The sequence below is a fragment of the Pongo pygmaeus genome, chromosome 2 (genome assembly GCF_028885625.2).
Source record: "Pongo pygmaeus isolate AG05252 chromosome 2, NHGRI_mPonPyg2-v2.0_pri, whole genome shotgun sequence".
Lineage (NCBI taxonomy): Eukaryota > Metazoa > Chordata > Mammalia > Primates > Hominidae > Pongo > Pongo pygmaeus.
The window spans coordinates 135,881,552-135,903,629 of NC_085930.1; the positions used below are offsets into that span (position 1 = coordinate 135,881,552).

General features: G+C 37.2%; 1 long non-coding RNA gene across 1 annotated transcript in view; it reads right to left on the reverse strand.

The window, feature by feature from the left end:
• LOC129033484 (uncharacterized) overlaps window positions 1-22,078 on the reverse strand; it is a 322,758-nt gene that overhangs the window by 223,562 nt on the left and 77,118 nt on the right. Inside the window, exon 4 of the long non-coding RNA XR_008501589.1 lies at window positions 19,553-19,645. This is a non-coding gene — a long non-coding RNA (uncharacterized LOC129033484). The remainder of the gene's footprint in view (window positions 1-19,552; window positions 19,646-22,078) is intronic.

The following is a 22,078-nucleotide window of genomic DNA, read 5'->3' on the forward strand; positions in this document are numbered from 1 at the left end:
AATGATTGGCCGTAAACATGTTTGACGATCTTTATTCATTGTGAACGCAAACATGTATCTCCATGAGGCAGGTCCCATTGAATCTGCTGTCAACTTGAAGATCTTTTCTTCAAGTCACAGAGTCTTTAAGAAAAATGCTTAATGTTTGAGTTAGCACAAAACAAGCAAATCTTTTCTATGGGGAAGCTAGCTCAGTCTAAAAAATTATACTCAGAAACCCCTTAGTGACTGTGAAAGCCATCACCTCGGTAAGACCTAAATCCACAGCTTCTGTGCCCTCTAGGCTTTGTAATGATTTCTAAACACCACAATAATAGTTGATGTCTTAGACTTTCATAATACTTTATAACCTCCCAAACTTTTACCAGGTACCTAAGAATACAAAAATGAGAGCCATTTGTAAACATTCACCATATGCCGGCACTAGGGTGAGCACTTTACATACATTTATCAGGGAAAACATTGAAATTAATAATCACCCCTTCTCCTACCTGCAATGGAGAGTAGATTCCCAGGACTCCCTTTATATGCTGAGAGAAGATGATGGGTGAGGTTGCAAATGAGGAAGCTGATACAGAGCTAAATAACTCCCCGGAAGAAAAGGGGCAGAAAGTCCCAGGGGACAGTATAGGAAGGTGGTGGAGTTCAACCGGCCAAGGAGACAAGAAGGAATTCAGAAAGATGGTCTGAAGTAAGAAGAGAGGTGAGAGCTGGAGAAGGATGTAGCAGCTGCCATAGGGAAATAGAAGAAATGCTTAAATGTGACAATTAAAATGTTTTGTGGTGCAATGTGCAAAGTAGTCCCTTCTAAGAACTCTGCAGAAAAAACAAAATGTGTGAGGAGTCTCAATACAAAAACCCAAGTGAGGTGTGTGAAAGGGATATGAATATGAAAACATGCCCAGGTTATATAGATTCACTGTTGAATTTATCTCTTGGTAAGATTCATTATTCTAGACCTGGTATCAGCAACCTACAGACAGCCTGTGGGCCAAATCTGGCCAGCCTGGTTTTGCAAACGAAGTTTTACTGAAATGCAGCCATTCCTATCCACTTTAATTATTGGCCATGACTTATTATGGCTACAATGACTGAGGTGAGTGGTTGTGACCAAGTTAGTTGTCTTACTTACTATCTGGCTCTTTACAGAAAGTTTGCCAACCTCTGCTCTCAATTTCCAAATAAGAAATATAGAAGGATCAGTGAAAGGGAAAATATTGTATCAATTAGGTTAATGATGTTGGAGAAATTTTAGTCTGCAAACCCGATTTTAAGATAAATTCACTGTTTCCTTGGCCAAGTTTTTCTATCTGTAAAATGGTATTAGTAATACACACTTCACAGAGTTATTGCGAGACTCAAATGTGAAATTATTTTTTAAACATGCTTTGCAATTCATAAACCTTAGAGAAATGTCAGGCATTGCTGATAGTGGCTTAAAGTGATTATTTTGTAAATAATAAACTCTATGGAAACTTCAGGTTCTCTCAGACAGAGAAAGATCCCTGAACAGGAAGTAGCTGAATAAAGGGCTTTGTCTTTCTACTGGACTTACAAGTACACTACTTTTTGCCTTAAAAGTTGTTACCAACGGTTTAGTTTGAAATTGTCCTCTGTGGGCACTTCTCATTTTCTTGAAGTCCATCACCTATGAAGTTCAATTCACACACAGAAATTTCACCAGACTAAGGAATAAATATGAAGAGATAATATGACTATAAAGAAAACTATATGTGCAAGCAGTGAAAATGAAGCCATCGTAGTGACTTAAGCATGAGAAGACTAATACTGTTTTAGCCTTTCAATGAATAAATAGTGTTCATAAAATTCTAATTGTTTTAACTTTTGGAGTTTAACTTGTAGGTTGTGTGACACAATGGTATTTGAAAGCAAACCCATTAATGCTTTTAAGACAACTAGAATATATCTCTGCATAACTGCCATCCATCATGACATGAGGCTCAGATGATCAGTTTATCTCATGAAGGCTAACTGCCTTAAGTTCTATTGTGAAATACAATTGTGTTGCATCAACAAAGTCTTTAAGGTGCTCCTATAAAAGATGATAGATCAAGTTAACAAGTGGGCAAGCAATTGATCCACCTTTCTCCAAATGACATTTAAGGGCTTATTTATTAGTTTTAGGATAGCTAAAATAGATAATTATACACTTCCACATAACCATCCATCTTCCCTGTTGCCCATTTGCTCCTGAAAGATACAACAGTCTCCTTGTTGATTTGTCATTGATGAAATCCATTTCAGTAAATTTCATCCAAGTAGAGGTTAAAATGTTATGCACTGCACTCTTCTGGTTGAGAGCAGAAAATTTTCATCTCATAACTGATATAGACTTCAATTTGCCAGCCATCTAGCCATCATCATTGCAATTATAGTTGCCATGTTTTGGTTACTGGGCTTGGAGAGAGAATAAATTGCACGTTATGGAGCTGTCCTTAACTACTTTAATAAATTTATTTTTAAATGGTATTCAGAGACTACCTAGCATATCTTTGATCTAAGGCATAAAAGATAAAAATTGTGCAATACAAAGGGAACCCCATTGGACTAACAGACTTCTCAGCAGAAATCTTGTAAGCCAGGAGAGATTGGGGGCTTATTTTCAGCATTTTTAAAGAAAAGAAATTCCAACGAAGAATTTCATAGCTCACCAAACTACACTTCAAAAGTGAAGGAGAAGTAAAATTATATCCAGATAAGTGATCACTAAGGGATTCACTACCACTAGGTCAACCATACAGGAGATCCTCAAGAGAGTTCTAAACATGGAAATGAAAGAATGATACCTGCTACCACAAAAACACACTTAAGTGCACACTTCACAGACCCTATAAAGCAACCACACAATAGAAACTACAAAGCAACCAACTAACTTCATGATAGGATCGAAACTTTACATATCAATATTAACTTTAATATAAATTCCCCCCTTAAAAATCACAGTGTGGGCCAGGCGCGGTGGCTCATGCCTCTAATCCCACCACTTTGGGCGGCCGAGGCGGGTGGATCATGAGGTCAGGAGATCGAGACCATCCTGGCTAACATGGTGAAACCCCATCGCTATTAAAAATACAAAAAATTAGCTGGGCATGGTGGCGGGTGCCTGTAATCCCAGCTACTTGGGAGGCTGAAGCAAGAGAATGGCGTGAACCTGGGAGGCGGAGGTTGCAGTGAGCCAAGACCGCGCCACTGCATTCCAGCCTGGGCAACAGAGTGAGACTCCGTCTCAAAAAAAAAAAAAAAAAATCACAGTGTGGCAAGATGGATTAAAAAAAACAAGACCCATCTGTCTGCTGTCTTCAAGAGACCAATCTCACATGTAATCACACACACAGGCACAAAGTAAAGGGTTGAAGAAAGATCTATCACACAAACAGAACACACAAAAAAGCAGGGGTCACTATTCTTATATCACATAAAACAGACTTTAAACCAATAACAGTAAAAAGGACAAAGGGAATTACATAACAACAAAGGGTTCAATTCAACAAGAAGACTTAACTATCCTAAATATATGAACACATAACACCAGAGCACCCAGATTCATAAGCACTTCTAGACCTCTGTTAGTTCAATGTACACAAATCAATAAATGTGATACTCCACGTAAACAGAATTAAAAAAACAAAAACCATATGATCACCACTATAGATGAGGAAAAAGCTTTTGGTGAAATCCAACATCCCTTCATGTTAAAAGCCCTCAGCAAACTAGGCATCAAAGGAATATACCTCAACATAATAACCATCTATGACAAAGCCATAGCCGGTGTCATATTGAATGGGTAAAAACTGAAAGCATTTTCCTTGAGAATTGCAACAAGACAAGGTTATCCACACTCACCACTCCTATTCAACATAGTACAGGAAGTCCTTTCCAGAGCAATAAGGCAAGAGAAAGAAATAAAAGACATCCAAATAGGAAAAGAAGTAAAATTATCTCTCTTTACTGGAGATATGATTCTATACCTAAAGAACCATAAAGATTCCACCAAAAGGCCCCTGGAACTGATAAAAATCAGTAGTATTTTTATACATCAATAACATTCAAGCCAAGAGCCAAATCAAGAATGCAATCCCATTTACAATAGACACACACACACAAACACACACACACACACACACACAAACTAGGAATACATATACCCAAAGAAGTGAAAGATCTCTACAAGGAAAACTACAAAACACTGCTAAAATAAATCAGAGATGACAGGAACAAATGGAATAGCATTCCATGCTCACAGTTTGGAAGAATCAATATTGTTAAAATGGCCATACTGCTCAATGCAATCTACAGATTCAATGCTATCCCGATCAAGCTACCAACATCGTTTTCCACAGAACTAGAAAAAAAAATTCTAAAATTCGTATGGAACCAAAACAGAGCCCAAATAACCAAAGCAATCCTAAGCAAAAAGGAAGAATCCGGAGGTATCACATTACCCAACTTCAAACTATCCTATAATGTTACAGTAACACAAACAGCATGATACTGGTACAAAAACAGACGCAGACCAATGGAACAGAATGGAGAACCCAGAAATCAAGCTGCACACCTACAGCCATCTGATCATCAACAAAGCTGATGAAAATAAGCAATGGGGAAAGGGCTCCCTTTAAATGGTCTTTGATTGCCTGCTAGCCATATGCAGAAGAATAAAACTGGACCCCTTACTTTTCACCATAGACAAAAATTAAATCAAAATGGATTAAAGATTTAGATGTAAGACTTCAAACTATAATAATCATAGAAGAAAACCTAGGAAACACCATTCTGGACCTTGGTCTTGGGAAAGAATTTATGATTAAGTCCTCAAAAGCAATTATAGTAAAAAGAAAAATTGACAAGTGGGATCTAATTAAACTAAAGCACTTCTGCACAACAACAAAAAAGCTATCAACAGAGTAAACAGACAAACTACAGAATAACAGGAAATATTCACAAACTATGCATCAGACAAAGGTCAAATATTCAGAATCTATAAGGGACTCAAACAAATCAAAAGCAAAAACCAAACAACCCTACTAAAAAATGGGTGAAGGACATGAACAGACACTTCTCAAAAGAAGACACATATGTGGCCAACAAGTATATGAAAAAATGCTCAATATCAGTAATCATTTGGGAAATGCAAATCAAAGCCACAATGAGATGCCCAAAACCACAATGAGATGCCATCTCACAACAGGCAGAATGGCTATTATTAAAAAATCAAAAAATAACAGATGCTGGTGAGGTTGCAGAGAAAAGGGAATGCTTATACTTTGCTAGAGGGAATGTAAATTAGTCCAGCCACTGTGGAAAGCAATCTGGAGGTTTCTCAAAGAACTTAAAACAGAGGAACCATTTGACCCAGCAATCCCGTTACTGGGTATATATCCAAAAGCAATCATTCTACCAAAACCACACATGCACTCATATGTTCATCACAGTATTATTCACAATAGCAAAGACATGGAGTCAACCCAGATGCCCTTCAATGGTAGATTTAAAAATGTGGTACATGTTACGCAACCATAAGAAAGAATGCAATCATGTCCTTTGTAGCAACACAAATGCAACTGGATGCTATTATCTTAAGTGAATTAATACAGGAACATGTATGAATTTGTAACTTACTTTCTGAGCTTTGTCATGGTTTTTGTACGTTCCTATATTAATGTACCACATGTTCTCATTTATAAGTAAGTGGGAGCTAAACAATGGGTACTCATGGACATAAAGATGGCAACAATAGACACTAGGGACTACTAGAGGGAATAGGGAGAGATGAGGACAAAAGCTGAAAAACCTATTGGGTACTATGCTCAGTACCCGGGTGACAGATTCACTTGTACCCCAAACCTCAGCATCACGCAATATGCCTAGGTAACAAACCTGCATATGTACTCCTTGAATATAAAAGTTGAAATTATAAAAGAAAAAAACATGCATTTTAAAAAGTACAATAAATTTATGATGAATCTGTATTTACAATGACAACTGTTCCTTCATATCTCAGAATTATCTTTGCTCAGGGAAATCTTTCAAATGGAGACAGGCTGGAATCATTTTTTAAAACTCGAAATAATCTTTTAGCACAATGAATGGTAGTTCCCAAACATGGCTGCCCATCCGAATAATCTGAGAACTACTAAAGATTCAGATTTCTAAATTCACTTGAACCAACCAAATCAAAATCTCTGGGGGAGTTGGATACCAGTCATTTTTATTTTTAATGAAGACCCCAGGGGCTCTTCTCAGCCAGTTTAACACAAGTCTGAGAACTGCTTTGGAAAGCACCTGGTTCAAACAACACTAATTGACACATCATTGTTCCAGAAGACTGACCTTGTACTGTTGAAGAAAGACAGCACATGTTGAACATGGACAGTTCAAGGGAAAGACAAAGCTCAGACAGTAAGTTACAAATGAATCCATGACACCACTATGGATGAATATATAATTACATTAAAGTATATAAAAGATCAAAATAAAACAAGAGACAACACCTGGTCTTGGGTAGTATGATTTACTATATAAAGATGTCAGTTCTCCCCAAATGCAATTCCAATTGTTATTCTAAAATGTATATGAAGGCCAGGCACAGTGGTTCACGCCTGCAATCCCAGCACTTTGAGAGGGCAAGGCAGGCGGATCACCTGAGGTCAGGAGTTCGAGACCAGCCTGGCCAACATGGTGAAACCCTGTCTCTGCCAAAAATACAAAAATTATCCAGGCGTAGTGGCAGGCACCTGTAATTCCAGCTCCTCAGGAGGCTGACACAGGAGAATTGCTTAAACCCAGGAGGCAGAGGTTGCAGTGATCTGAGATCGTGCCACTGCACTCCAGCCTGGGCAACAGAGTGAGACTCCATCTCAAAAAAAATACATAAAGAAAATAAAATTTATATTAAACACTGTTCATGAATAGCTAAGTCAACTTTGAAAATTAACAGAAAAAGTAGGGGAGGGGTGCACTGACCCTACCAAATATTAAGACATATAATAAAAACATAATAATTGAGAGTAATATGGTACTGGTACAATAACAGACAAAGCTCTATGGAAAAGAATAGAAAATTGAGATAAAGAAATACATCTGTAAAATTCAAATTCATGGGAACAGAGAGCCTGTATAGTAGATCATATTGGGAAATTTGTTCACTGTATTCCAAAAAATAAAACTGGATTCCTTCCTAACACTACCTGCAAAGTAGGTATCAGGTAGATTAAAGTCCTAGATATGAAAGGTAGAAGTACAGATTTAACAATGTCAAAGAATATCTTTAGGATCTAATGATGGGGAAAAACTTCTAAAATAAAGCACAAACCATCAGGACAAAATTAATTAATTTAATTCCATCAAAATTAAGTGTAAGAATTCAAGTAAGAAAATGATAGACAAAGTTAATAGACACATGACAGGCCAGGTACGGTGGCACAGGCCTGTAATCCCAGCACTTTGGGAGGCCAAGGCAGGTAGATCACCTGAGATCAGGAGTTCAAGACCAGCCTGGGCAACATGGTGAAACCCCGTCTCTACTAAATACATAAATTAGCCGGGCGTGTTGGTGGGAGCCTGCAATCCCAGCTACTCGGGAGGCTGAGACAGGAGAATCGCTTGAACCTGGGAGGCAGAGGTTACAGTGAACTGAGATTGCACCACTGCACTCCAGCGTGGGCAACAAGAGCAAAAGAAACTCCATCTCAAAAAGAATAAAATAAAATAGACACATGACTGTCTGAGAAAAGAGAGTTGCAATGTCTTAAACTGTCAAGGAACTAGTATACAGGATGTATTTTTTAAAAAAAGAAGAGAAAACTCTTACAAATCAACAGGAAAACTTCATGAACCCAAGTAAAAAAAAATGAGAAAAATATATGAATAGATAATTATTAGAAAATAAAACATAGTCTGATAAACACATGAAAAGAAATTAAAACTAATTAATCAATAGAGAAAGGCAAATTATAACTATGAGATATTACTTTACATCATGAGATTGGTAAAAAATTAGAAATCAGGATAATGACAAGTGTTGGAATGTGTGGCTAAGGAATTTTCATGCAGACTCCATACAGAAGGTGCACCATTACTGGAGAGCCATGTAGCTGTGTAAGCAAATTAAATTTAGCCATAACCTATGATCCAGCATGCTAGCTCCTAGGAATGTTCCAGAGTAATTTCCACACAAGTCAATAAGGGTGCATACATAAAAATATTCATGACAGCATTGCTTATGGTGATGGGAAATTGGAAGCAATCTAGCTGTTCAACACCAGGAGAAGCAGAAGTTCAGTGTGGAATATTATGCAGCAGTTACAATCAACAGGCAGATGTGTACAGAGCCACATGTAAAGATATTAAAAACACAGTGTTGAACATAAAAGGAAAAAGAGAATAAGGTCTATAACACAATACTATACATGTAAAACTTAAAATCGATGTTTTGAAACAAAGATACACATTTTATAAGAACATATAGAAATAAAAGCATACACATCAATGATTTTAACGTCGTTGCGGGAAATGGGGAAATGGCAATAATTAGGAAGGAAGGATGGGAAGGACCTTGCACTACAAATGATGATAGTATGCTATGAAATGTGAAATATGAATAAATGAATTATCTGAATCTGATGGTGAAGGAAAAGAAATATATATGTGTATAGAGATCCTAAGCAACTGAGATATCTTTGTGAGAGTCTTTGCATCTGAAATTCTTATTAAACCAAAGCAGTTGCAAATAAAGGTAAATGTTAGTTTTAGCAAATACACATGGTATGTAAGATCACCCAGGTCTGTAAATCCCTTCCATCTTGACCCACTGAATTCATTGAGAAGGCCCAGGAATTGTCTCATATTCCTTGCCCAGTGGCCTTAGAGCTGGATCCTTATCTTTCATCCCTCTGTTTGTCTGTGAATAAATATATACATTATTCTTGTTCTTTTAATTCTGTAACCTCTTCAGAGCAGTTAAAAATTATGTTAAAAACTCATTAACTTTGACGAGATATTGATGATGCCAGCGGTTAATTACAAGCCAGCTGGTGTTATGGCAAGAATTAAAAAGTTAAACATTGGAAGTTTCTTCTTTTTTTTTTTTTTTTTTTTAAAAAAAAAGCCACACTGCATTCATACGGGGGATTGTCGAGACAGCATCACTCGCTGATGACTTTACAACACAGGTCAACAAGAGATCTGTGGATGAACAGATGAAATTGCATCCCCTTTACTCCATTACGGTACTGGCGTCTTCCAGATTCTCCCTCGCTGAGAAAATAAAAAGTGAGGGCTATAAATTCCCATGCTTCATGGTGTTAATTGATTGCAAGCTGGGGTCAGAAAGACATTTCCCTCCAAGGAGTACTCCTGCACAATTTAGAGGCACTGTGGGGGTTCTAACATGCCTAAAAAGCATTAAGCAGTGGTCATTGTCAAGTACCAAGTAGCAAAATTTAGTATGCTTTCGGTTTGTGCTCACAAGGGAAGCCTGAAAGTGTTGAAGGGTCCCCACCTCCTCAAAAGTGAGAGCGTTTTATAAACCTGTTACCCAATGAGGTCTTTCCTTTTGTAACCAATAAGGTATCTTTTTTGAAAGAGAAAACGGATTTTAAGCCATAGTCATGGTTTTTTAAAAAGAAGGAAAATAAACTAAAAGAAAAAGTCTACCTTTTAATGTATAAATAAAAAGAGTATAGGATGGGTCATATAAAACAAGGATTTAGGGTGCTGATTCTGGGGTTCATCAAACCTCTCTTAAGCAGGAAAGTAGCCTGACTTTACTGAAAGTATATAAGCCCCTCAGTCTCATTTGTAATATGGGCATTGTATTTGTACCTGTGTCATCAACTTTGTAATGATTAAATGAGATGACCCACATAGAATACTTAGCACCATCTGGGGAGTGCAGGAAACACATAAGAAAGATTCATTATTTATTTCCCAGGTAAGCAGTAGAATGCAGGACCTGGAATCAAACTGCTGCAATTCACTTCCTAGCTTTGCCTCCTATTTCCAATGGCACTGGGTGATTTAGAGGGCCTGGTTAAGCTCAACCTCCTTATCAATAAAATGGGAGCAATAAGAGTATGTATCATATAGTATCATATTAGGATTAAATGAAATAATCCATATAAAGCATTAGAGTATTTTGCACCTAGTGATCCCTCCCTAATGTTAGCTATTACTTATTGCTATTGTCATTACTATTACTATTAATACTGTTGCTATATGAATAACCCTTTATTGATGCTAGTGGTAGCCAGTAGGAATCAACAAACTTCGTGGCACTTTGTAACACACATAGAAAGATGCATGAAAATAGAGATATAAAATCACTCTCTCCAAAGCCCTGAAAGGGGTCAGAGCAGAATGTGAACACTTATTTTTAGCACCTTTGGTTCCTACTCCTCTGTTTAAGAACCCATATCTCCAGCCTTCTCCCACCCAAGCCTCATCTTGTGGGGATGATGGGCAGCCTGTGAGCTGTGCTGAGTGGTTTTCCCACTAATTACCACTGCCCTCTCCTCCCCAACCCATCTGCAACTTGCATTTCCCCTAGCCACGTATGGCCCGGTGTGCCGCTCCCTAGCTGAGAACCTAATGGTGGATCAGGCCATTATCATCTCTCATCCATCAGTGAATAATCATTATTGTTTACTCTCTTCTCTTTTTATGAGGAGCACAGTTACCAAGATGGTTTTCTTTTCTTGTTTCCCATGAGGCTCTTTATTTTATAGACCTGCTCTCAACTTAGCACAGCTTTATTCTGTATAAGAAAACTACTCATCATTTAAGGATGTTCAACATAAAAAAGCTTTTCTTTTCTCCTGCAAATCAAAATGTTCAGCCCAAGCCTTACTGATCTTGACCCCCCTCATTTCTGTAAATACAAACCTTCCAAACTCATCTCAGAACATTTGCTTTTTTTCTCTACCTATTCCATATGGCTTCTCTCTCCTAATGTTATTTCATTTTGAGAAACTGAAAGGAGGCGGGTTTGTGTGGGAAATGCCATGAAAAATGAAGCTTATTATATTGTAAATGCTAATTAGTTTGGAACAATGGGGCAAATACTTGCCCAAAAAATGCCTTTGTTTCCTTAGAGGTCATAGAAATTACCTGATCTTATTCCCCAATTGATGGCCTTTATATGCCTGAATAATTAAATACATTGAACCACAAACAATCGGTGTCTAAACTCAGAAATAAAAACAACCAATTACAGTTGGCTGAAAGATCAACCTAAATTCTTCCCAATTCTGTTCTCACTACAAATTTTTTGTACTTTCTGATTTTTTTAATTGTGAGCATTTTTAAAAACTCTTTATTAGTAAAGTTGAAAGTAAAAAACCTTTTTAAAAACTCTTTATTAGTAAAGTTGAAAGAAGTAGACAGACAATCTCACTAAACCAATGCTCCGCTCTTCCCTGCTTTTCTGGATGTATTGGGGTGTGATTGCTAATAGCAGCAATGCCTGACTGTTTGTGTCATGGGCTGGATTTCGGAAAGCTTACAATGTAATCTCTCTGCCAAGAATCCAATATCACATTTTTAGCTTACTGTTTGGGGTCTCATGTTTTCGCACTCCAACTCTTGACTCATTGTATGTGTGTACGCACACTTTGTTCCAGACTGTCTGTCAGAAGAACACTTCTTCCTAAATGAAGAAAAGTGTTTCTGGTGAATGCCAAGATTATATGAGGAATCATAGTGCGGAGTTGCTATTTCTTTGTTCCTGCTGCTTAATTGCTTTAAAGACAAAAATCAAGGGCAAGTGTGCTACTAAAAAAACCTTTTGTAGGGCACCCACCACTTGTACCTTGCGAAAGATCACAAACTGCATTTTGCCAACTTTTGATCAAGGTGACAAATCTTGGCTCAGAAAAGAAATTTAGTGATGTGTCAGCCCATCAATAAGCTCTAAAGAAAAGTAATTCATTTTTAATGGAAATTGTGTTTACAAAATAGACTAGGTATATAACCAAACTCTAAGAGGAGATAACTCACCCTGGCAAATAGGCTGCATACCTAATGGAGTAAAATAAAAGTGAAGCAGAACACATTGTACTTACGAAAATGAAGTACATGCAACATTTTATAGTTACTACAACAGTAATTGTACGTCATACAGAAGCTTTCATGTTCAGCCTTGATTTAGATTCAAGAAGCAGAAGAAAAAAGTTGGGAAAGATGGAAAAGGAATGGAGTCATTATATTAAGTAAAATCTTATACTTATTTTTCAAAAATCTTTAGGCCAACACAAGCTCCTTTCAGTCCCTAGAATTTACTGGGTCTTTGCCAAGTTCTAACCTCCACTGGTCTAAGTACTCTTGTTCCTTAATAAGTGTTATTATTCCCATTATAGATATTATTAAGACATTTTCTAATTTCTTTTGTTTCTGTTCTTTAATCTGCATTTTACTATAATCCTATAAGCAAGTAGGGCAGAGCCAATTGGCAAATGCAAAAAACAAGGTACCAAGGAGCTCTGCTCCCTGCCTAAAAAGACTGGAATAATCCTTCTAACAACTCCCGGTACTCACTGCCTCCATTTGCCAAAAGAAGAGACAGATGAATGATGCCACCATTTGACCTAATGAACTTTAGCTTTCTCAAATGTATTCGGTTTTTTACCACAAACTCAGAACAAAGGGAATAAACAGAGTCCTTGGAAAAAAACACAAACAGAAGTCAAAGCCTCACTAATCTACAATAATTTTCAAGGCTGGAATAGCGAAAAGAGACAAAAATGCAGGATAACCAGTGAATATAATTGAGACCACCAAAAATGTTTGAAAATATTCCAAAGATTTAAGCAACAAAAACAAAAACAGAAAGAAATAAAAACTAAAAGAGTCAAAGCAGGAGTTTGAGGAAGGTAGATCTGAAATAAAAACATATGGTGCTGAAAATAACACGATTATGAGTTTATGTCCTACTGGGGTCATTCATGCTCCAGCTCCTAGTTCCTAGCATATAATTGATGCTTAATCATTTTTCATGAAGAATTTAATGCATTAAGGTCCCCTGTCTCAGTGAATCTAACTCTAGCAAAATAAAAAACATGAAAACAAATAATTGTTACAACATAATCTCGATAATAATAGCTATCAATTTTTGAGCACTCACCAGGCCTAAGATTCTTAAATATATTAATTCACTAAATATTCACAATGATCCTATAAGATAGGTCATATTAACAGTCTCACTCTACAGATAAGTAAACTGAGGCAGAGAGTCACACAGATGGCAAGCTATAAAATTGGGATGAAAATCCAACATTGGTACCTGTTAGTACCACTTAGCATAACAACATTCTGTGCTATAATGGGAGGATACTGTGTAAATCATGGCCACTGGTAGATTGAAAAAAACAAAGTCACAGTTATTCATTCCCCTGTCTTCATATTCTTTGCAATTAACTTTGTATTTCCTCCCAGCAAGAGGTAGAATCTGTTTCCCCACCCAATGAATCTGGGCTGGCCTCATGACTTGCTATGGCCAATGAAATGTGATGAAAGTGACAGGTGTTTCAGTTCTAACCCTAGGACCCAAGAGACCTTGCTTCTGTTCATTTTCTTGGGGCCCTGCCATTGCCATGCGGGCAAACCTGGGATAGCCTGCTGGATCATCATCACATGGAACATAACTGAGTCAGCTAATTAATCCCAGCTGAGGCCTAGAGATGTGAGAAAGTTTCTCCAAGATCAGCAAAGCCTCCTAGCTGACCGGCAGCTGATGGCAGATGCATGAAAGGGTGCAGGTGAGATTAGAACTGCCCAGCTGAGCGCAGCCTAAAGGGCCAACCCATAGAAGCGGGAGCTAAATAGTTACTGTTTGAAGCCACTGTTTTAAGGTGGTCTGCTACACAGAAATAACTAAGTGATACATCCGCTACATCAAAATCTGCTATGATCATGCTTAACTTTTTAAAAAGGCACATTAATGATCTGAGAGGAGAAATGTACCTTAGAATTGCCAAGATAAAAATATTTTTGGAAGGCCAATATGACAAACTGTTTAGACTTTATGGCAGGACAATCTCAAAGACATAATCCAAATAAAGTGAGACAAGGGGCTGCATAGTTCCTGTTTAGTTATGTGGTAAGCTGCTTCTAAAATTATCCCCAGTAATCTTCAACTTCCCTTCAGTGTCTCCTACAAAGCTGCAATCAAGGTATCAGCTGGGTCTATTGCCTCATCTGAAAGTTCAACTAGGGGAGGATCGGTTTCCAAGCTCAATGTAACTGCTTGCAGGACCCAGTTTCTCAAGGATTGTTGGACTGAGGACCTTAGTTCCTCACTGGCCATTGGTGAGAGGCTACCCTATGTCCTTGCCATTTGGACCCCTCGGTAGGGCAGTTCACAACGTAGTAGTTTGCAATTGCAGAGAAGGCATGTGAAAGGAGTCAGAGAGAGACAGTACAAGCATGATGAAAGTCGCAGTCTTTTATTACCTAATCTTGACATTGATATTTCATCATTTTTGCCATATTCTATTCATTAGAAGCAAGTCACTGGGTCCAGCCCAAGCACAAGAGAGGAATTTACACAAAGGCTTATAAATACCAGGATTTAGAGATCACTGGGAACCGTTTAGAAGCAGCCTACTATATAACTGAATTCCAGGAAATCATGAAGATGGGAATTTTGTAAACGGACTTATGGATCAAACCTCAAAATGCTAGGCCACAGGAACCAACTTTTGAAACTTGAGGAAAGCAGTTTTTTTATTCAAATCAAACAGTGATCTTATTGTCCCAAAAGTATAACAAAGGGTGAAACTATAAATAAATTTTAAAAGGCTTAGGAAAATTCTCAGATGCTGGTTCTAAAATGGAATATTAAAGGAGGGGGGTGTAAGAACTATGTGCAGCCAGTTCCTAATGTTTTCAGAGTAACATCAAGAAAGACAACCTTAGCTCCCTGCAAAACGTCCCTCAGAGGCAGGCAAGACGGACCATTGGCCTAATCTGTTGTGGCATTTCTTATATAGTTATGCATAACACTATGTGGGAATGCAATAAAAATTTAAACAAGGTACTGGAGTTCAACAAAATAGGAGGATGCGGCTTTTGAAAAATGGAGACATGGCATTCCTACATGGTCTTTAAGACATTTGATGTGCCAGTGCTCTTTTATATTAGTTCTATCCACAGAAGCTCTTCTAAATCAGAGCTTCAAAAAGCATGTCTTAGCTCCTCACAGAATTAAGGAGACAAAAACAGGGTCTTGTAGAGTATTACTGTTAAAGAGAGGAGGAAAATATCTGACTCCATGTGACAGGGCTCTCTTTTATACCTACATTATGTTCAAGTGTTTAAAATGGCAAAGCCATCTATTTTGCCCTCAGGCAATGTCTAAGTAGATATTTTAGGCATACACTTGGGGTTTGGGGGGATTTGTTTTCCTCAAGTTTATAAAGACAAGAATGAGGATGGGTATATTCAAGGTTTATGCTTTACACTACACATAGTAGGGCAAATAAATGTTCCTTGCTAATGCAATAGCACTTAATTAGAAGATAAACATCCTCAGTAAAAAGAATGAATTTAAAAGTTTCTGCATAAGCAGAGTCTACATTTTGACGTTGTAAGAGCAGTAGTTTCTGTCAATCAACCTGAATTCTCTTTAAGCCTTAAACATATAAGTCACATTGAGAGGGTTATGCATTTCACAAGTGGATTTATATATAAATACTTTTGCTGGCTCCAGTTCAACACAACAAAAGAAGTCAAACATTAGTCTGTATTTGTATTTCTTTGCTGAAGTGTTTTGACATAAACTACACACAATCCTAGCTGAAAAGCAGCAGGCAGTTTGGAACTAACTGCTCCTCACACTTGCATTCTTTGTGATATGATTTTTTCCTACTTGGAAAATTAGAAAGCTATAAGTAAAAAGTTTACTCAAACTCAAGAGAAGAAATTTTAAAAGCAGCATAGCATTTTTGAAAACTGCTAGCTTCACACATAATTTACTTTCTACATCTCAGAATTCCTGTAAGTATTCAATTCCCAAATTCCAACTGCACAATTTATAGTCAGCATTTATATATTTTGGAGACAGAACGTAATACATATTATATCTAGAAGTCACTCAGAATGCCCATTTCACCAATTCAGTTCTTCCAATGCAGAGAAAAGACATTCTTAGTTAAAACCACTAAACGCCCAGGTAACATTGCAAATTATGTTGGAGACATCTAAGAAAAGGAATATTTGAGGAAATTTTCATACTTACATATGTCTGCATAGAGTTAGGAAAAAAACTCTGTAGATGACCTGTATTAGTCAGTTATTGCTGCAACAACGCTTAATCATAAACTAACAAGCCACTCTAAAATTCATGAACTTGAAGAAATAATCATTTATTCTCACATTCACCAGCAGCATGTTAGCTGCCACTTGGCTAAGCGAGGTTGGAGTCCAGGCTCCAGTCTCCAGGGTAGGTTCAGATCTAATCCACGTGTCTCTTATGTTCCTTGGATCAGCAGTTGCCAGGGGCATGTGGTCAGCTCAACACTTCTCAATTTGGGACCCAGGCTGAAACAGCAGCATGTTATATGAGGCAGGTTGTCCTTCCTGGGGATCTCAAAGTGCAAAAAGGCAAACCTAACCGTGGAAGCATGTGCAAAGTCTCCACTTATATCATATACACTAACCTTTCTTTGGCTAAAACATGATCAAGTCCAGAATCTAGGGATGGGGAATTGTCCTTTGCCTCAGTGAGGCCACGGTAATAAATCAGCCTTTCACACTACCATTTCTGGGTGTTATTACCAACCTTAAGTAGTCAATGGAAAAGTTCTGCTTTCTTCCAAATTGAGTATAAATTTACTGTTGTATTTAAAAACTAAGAACTCAGAGGGCATATTTTATCAAAATATTCTTATACTTCTTTGCTGTAAATCTGCATACAAAGGGAAATTCTATGTTTTAAAAATGCCCATGGTTGTAAGTTTCATATCAAATTTAAATTAATGAATATACAAATAAATACATACAGATATAGACATAGATTAAGTTTAGATTTAAATTTGGATATATAACTCTTTTACTATTTTCTTCCTCTTCTAAATTACTTAGTTGGAAGTCAACAATGCTATAATCTATACTGCATTAAGTCCTTAAAAATAGCTTATTAGGAAGGGGAACATCACACTTCGGGGACTGTTGCGGGGTGGGGGGAGCGGGGAGAGAAACCACTGGGAGATATACCTAATGCTAGATGACCAGTTAGTGGGTGCAGCGCACCAGCATGGCACATGTATACATATGTAACTAACCTGCACATTGCGCACATGTACCATAAAACCTAAAGTACAATAATAATAATTTTAAAAAATAGCTTATTATTCCAAAGAGAATAAATTTTAAACAAAACAACATGAAAATAATAAACCAAAAAATAAATGTTAAAATTCAAATTGCATTTTGCCAATACAAATAATACAGCTGATATTTTTAGTCCCACTGAGACAGGGCAGCAGCTTCAACTTCCATTAATTTGAGACTTTATATGACAACCCTAAGTCAATGGCCCAACACTCATACACTATTCCTCCAGAATCCTGGTTTGTCTAAACTCCTGTGACCTGATAAGCTAGAAATTTCTTTCGTCCAGATTGTACTCGTTTCTAAAGCAAATGTGTGAGGTTGGCACAGCAACCTCTGTTGCTTGCTTTCTCTGGAGCAAGTTATAAAAAATGTCTATCACAGTATCTGTTCTCTGATGGAGCATAAAAAGTAGTAACACAAACATTTATTTCCAGTCACTCTATAAAAAAGCCTCTCACAGTTAGTTTTGGGTGCAATCACGTGTTCCTTTAATATAAGTTGAGTAGACGGGTTTTGTCTCTTGCAGACTATATCCTCACAAAAAATTTTGTTTGTGCACATTTTCCCTTTTGGTATATAACTTGACTGCAAATTCCTTCAGGTCAAGAATTATTCTCTTTGCATCCCTGAAAACACCATATACCATGCTTTGTATTTAGGAAGTGTTTGATGAATCTGCCCAAATGAACTGAATCACTGGATTCCACCTCCTATAAACCCATTGGCTTAAAGGAGTATTTACTAGTCTCTCGGGGAAGATAATGATTGTTCTTGACAGCCGTAGGTAAATTATGAAAAATGAGGTAAATCGCCAGAATAAAAGACCAAACTATGAGTCAGAAATACTTGGGCTCCAACCAAAATGGCCAGGAGAAACCATATCGGCTTCACAAGAAACAAATGGAGTTGGACTTTGTCTCCTGTCTTAAAAGAGAATCTTTATTTCCACAAACACGTTTTGGCTGGAATATGAAGAGAGTGTGTGCCCTGGTGAAAAACTGCATTCAATAAAACAGTGCTGGTTGCAAATAATTTTGGCCATGTAGTAAATAAAAAACTGTGAAAGCTAAGAAACTTAAAAGATACTATAGAAGCTATGTAAAATACACGCTTGTAAACTTACGTATAAATTTGGTCAATTTGTTTAAGTAATGACACAGTCAAATATCCAAATAACTCAGCTAAAAACTATTAAGATCTTTGTTCTGTGTTCAGAAAATAGCTTAACAAAATTCTTAAGGGAACTGACTCTACAATGTGATTTTTGTGTAGCAATAACCCACTTAAACAGTTTTCTAGCTTATTTTCAGAAGTTCAAAAATAATTGTTAAAAAAATGAATTCGCATGTTAAAGATGCATATCATCATATACTAATTTTGTTTTCACTTTGTTAAAATACACACAGATAAGCACTAAAAATAACCAGATAACAAAGATTGTTATCCCATTTCTTAACAGAAAATGATTGCAATTTAAACTAATGTTAAGTTCTTCCTCTCCATATATGTTACTTGACCATCAACCACTCAGAACACCATTAAAAGTCATCCATATAAAGTTATCCAATTAAAAAGTTTTGCTTCACCCATGCCCACACCCACCAATACCCATTTACCAATTAAATAAGCATTTGCCCTTTAAACAAATCATCATCTGTCTGATTTTTTGGAATTAAAGTCAAAGGAATAAATTTTTTAAACTTTTTCTTATGAAAAATTTTAAACATACGTAAACATTATACTAATATAGGGTAAGGATTTTCTAACAAGGAGATCCTATTGATTTCAGTCTTATTTGATAGAACTATAAACAGAAACGTAACCTAGCATCCTATTCTCTTTTATGTCCCTGACACTGTTCTTCACTAGAATTCCAAACAGGGAGGAAACAAAAGATATTCTGCCTCCTCTCTGACTCCATTCTTGGATATTTCTGTCCATGTCATTTCCCATCCATCCTCAACTCAACTCAATCTCTCTTAACTCTATGAGGAATTTGAGAAAATTAAAAAGACCTCATTCATTCGTTCGTTCACCAACTATTTATAGTTACATCCCAGGAACCGCAATAGGTGGTGGGGAGCCCACACAGAAGTTGGACGTAATTTCTATCTCATATGGAGCTAATAGGCTAATGAGATAACAAAACTTAGACAATTACAAAAAGGTGTGGTAAGTGCTATAATGTGAACATACCACTTACCATTAGAGCAAAGAGGAGGATTCCATCCAGAGATGTAAAGTAGCTGGGTCATCAAGGAAGATTGTTCAGAAGAAGTAATATCTAATCAAACACCTAAAAGATAATTAGAAATTAATCAGGTGAAGATACAGGGGAAAGTATCCAAGGCAGAGAGAATGGCATAGGAGAACTTGCTACATCTGTAAAAAAAAAAAAAAGTCAAAGTTTAGAATGGTTAGAGCATAAACTTGGCATAAGGAACAGCATGTTGAGGAGAGAATAAAGGAATAAATGAGGCTGGGGAGATAATCGGGGCCAGTTTTTGCAGCATCTTGTCTTTCAAGTGAAGGGAGTTTATATTTTATCTTCAAGGCAGTAGGGATCATATATGAAGACCATGACATTAACAATAGATTTCATTTTAGAGTAATCCTTCTCACCATATGTGATGAATAACAATGAAGGGAGGCTGGAGAAGACAAGGAGGGAAGAGGGACATGTGAGAGGCTGCAGCAATATTGCTGGTGAGAGATGATGGTGGCTTCTTCTAGAGTGGAGGGAGTGGAGATGGAGAGAGGTAGAAGGATTCAAGGGTTACATAAAGGGGGAAGACAACAGATTTATTGAATGGTTGGTTCCTGGAAGAGAAAGAAATCATTATGATGCTCAGGTTCCTGCTTAGCCAACAGAGTAGATGATGGTATCATCTGCTGAGATAAAGAGCCCATTCTGGGCCTAAAGTCACGAGGATATGTCCAGGAGCTATGCTGGAATTCGGATGACCACAACTAGATTGGATAAATGCAGATCCTGGGAATCATCATGGAAGTTTGATGGTCATTTGCCCGACTATTTAAATGTGTCCCCTATTTGGACATTTCCCTCTTTACCACAGGCCACCAACCTGGTGAAGGGGAAAGGAATCCAGGTTAGGAATCAAGAAACTTGGATTCTAGTCCAAGCTCTGCCTCCAAGAAGCTGTGTGCCCTGAGAAAATCCCTTTTAGTCTCTGGGCTTCATTATCTGCAGAATAATAAGATTAAAATTATCTCCAAGTTCCTTCTGGGTTTCAACATCCTATTGTTATGGTTCCAGTTAATCTATTCCCTGTTTATTGAAGTTTACTCTAAAAATAATTAGCAAGACATTGAACAAGAATTACCATAGGCAGTAAAGCTCCCTTTGCTCTTTGATATTAGTAATACCTTAAAAAATCTTTTTGATAGTAAAAAAAAAAAGTATCCTAGGTTGTTAAAATGACTATATTTTATTATTCTACAAGATATTTGGAACTTTATTTTTTAGTTTTCCTGCTGTCTTGCACAGCTACTCACCCATTTTTAAGAATTTGTATAACACAGTACCTGAAATATAAATACTGAACCTGAATTTTTTAATCAGCTGAAAATCATCAATTAGTATTTGACTCGCCTTTAAAATTATTCTGCTAACTATTTTCTAGCCTTATTTTTAATTACAAGAGGAAAAGAAAAGCTGTTTCCAACTTCTTCCGTTATTCCTTCTAGAAGAGCTATCAGGTCTTCTTTCTCTACCCCTCCCTAACCCCTACCCCTCAGAAAGAAACATTTAATTCTTAGGTAGAAACTTAGAAACAGAAGCCAGTTATATTTCTTGATAGTAATTTTCTTTGTTACTGTGAGTCCTTTGCAGAAGATATATCTGAAATAGATTTGGAGACTGCTTTCTTCCACTGTTATATGGCCAATAGTAGCAATCCAAGTCAACAGGGAATGAAATAAAAGCATATTTGAACACCAGACTTGTATGTCCGATGGCTTCTAGACTATTTCCATTGGCTTGTCTCACCACCACCTCACACTTTGGACAGTGCCCAATGCATGGTAATAACAACAGCTATCATTTATTGAGTCCTTAGTAGTGCCACCCACTGTATCAGGAGTTTAGCACACATATCTCAGTTTTCTCATTAGTCTGTGTATTATCCCCATTGTACAGATGAGAAAAATTAAGACTCAGAGAGTTTCTTGCCCAAAGACCCTACACAGGTAGAAAGTGATAGAGCCTGGGGCTCAGACAGATGACATCCAGTGTCAGAGTCTGGACTGTAACAACTGGTCTGCATGGCTTCCACATAACCACTAAATAACTATTATAGTTGAGAAGATGAGTAGATGCATATATGCTGTCATCATTTTATCCCAAATAAGCTTGTCCCAGTTTCTTTGCTTTGTCAGTCTCCTTTGCAATCCTATGACTACCGATAGCTTAAAAGTGTTTCCTGCCTGTCTTATATTCATCTGACACAACTTACAAGTCTGGTAATATTCTAGGAGCAGTACAATCTCTTCTCTCTAGAGTTTACATTCCAGAGCAGGAGATGGATAGTAAACAAGTAAATACATAAATCAACAAAGGACTTACAAATTGTAGAAGTGTTTTGAAGGCAATAAAACAGAATAAAGGGATAGAGAGTGACTGGGGGGAGATCTATTTTCCTTTGTCTTCTTGATATTCCCCCTATCTATTCTCACTGCCAGACCCCAGTAGAGGTTCAGTTCTTGGAAA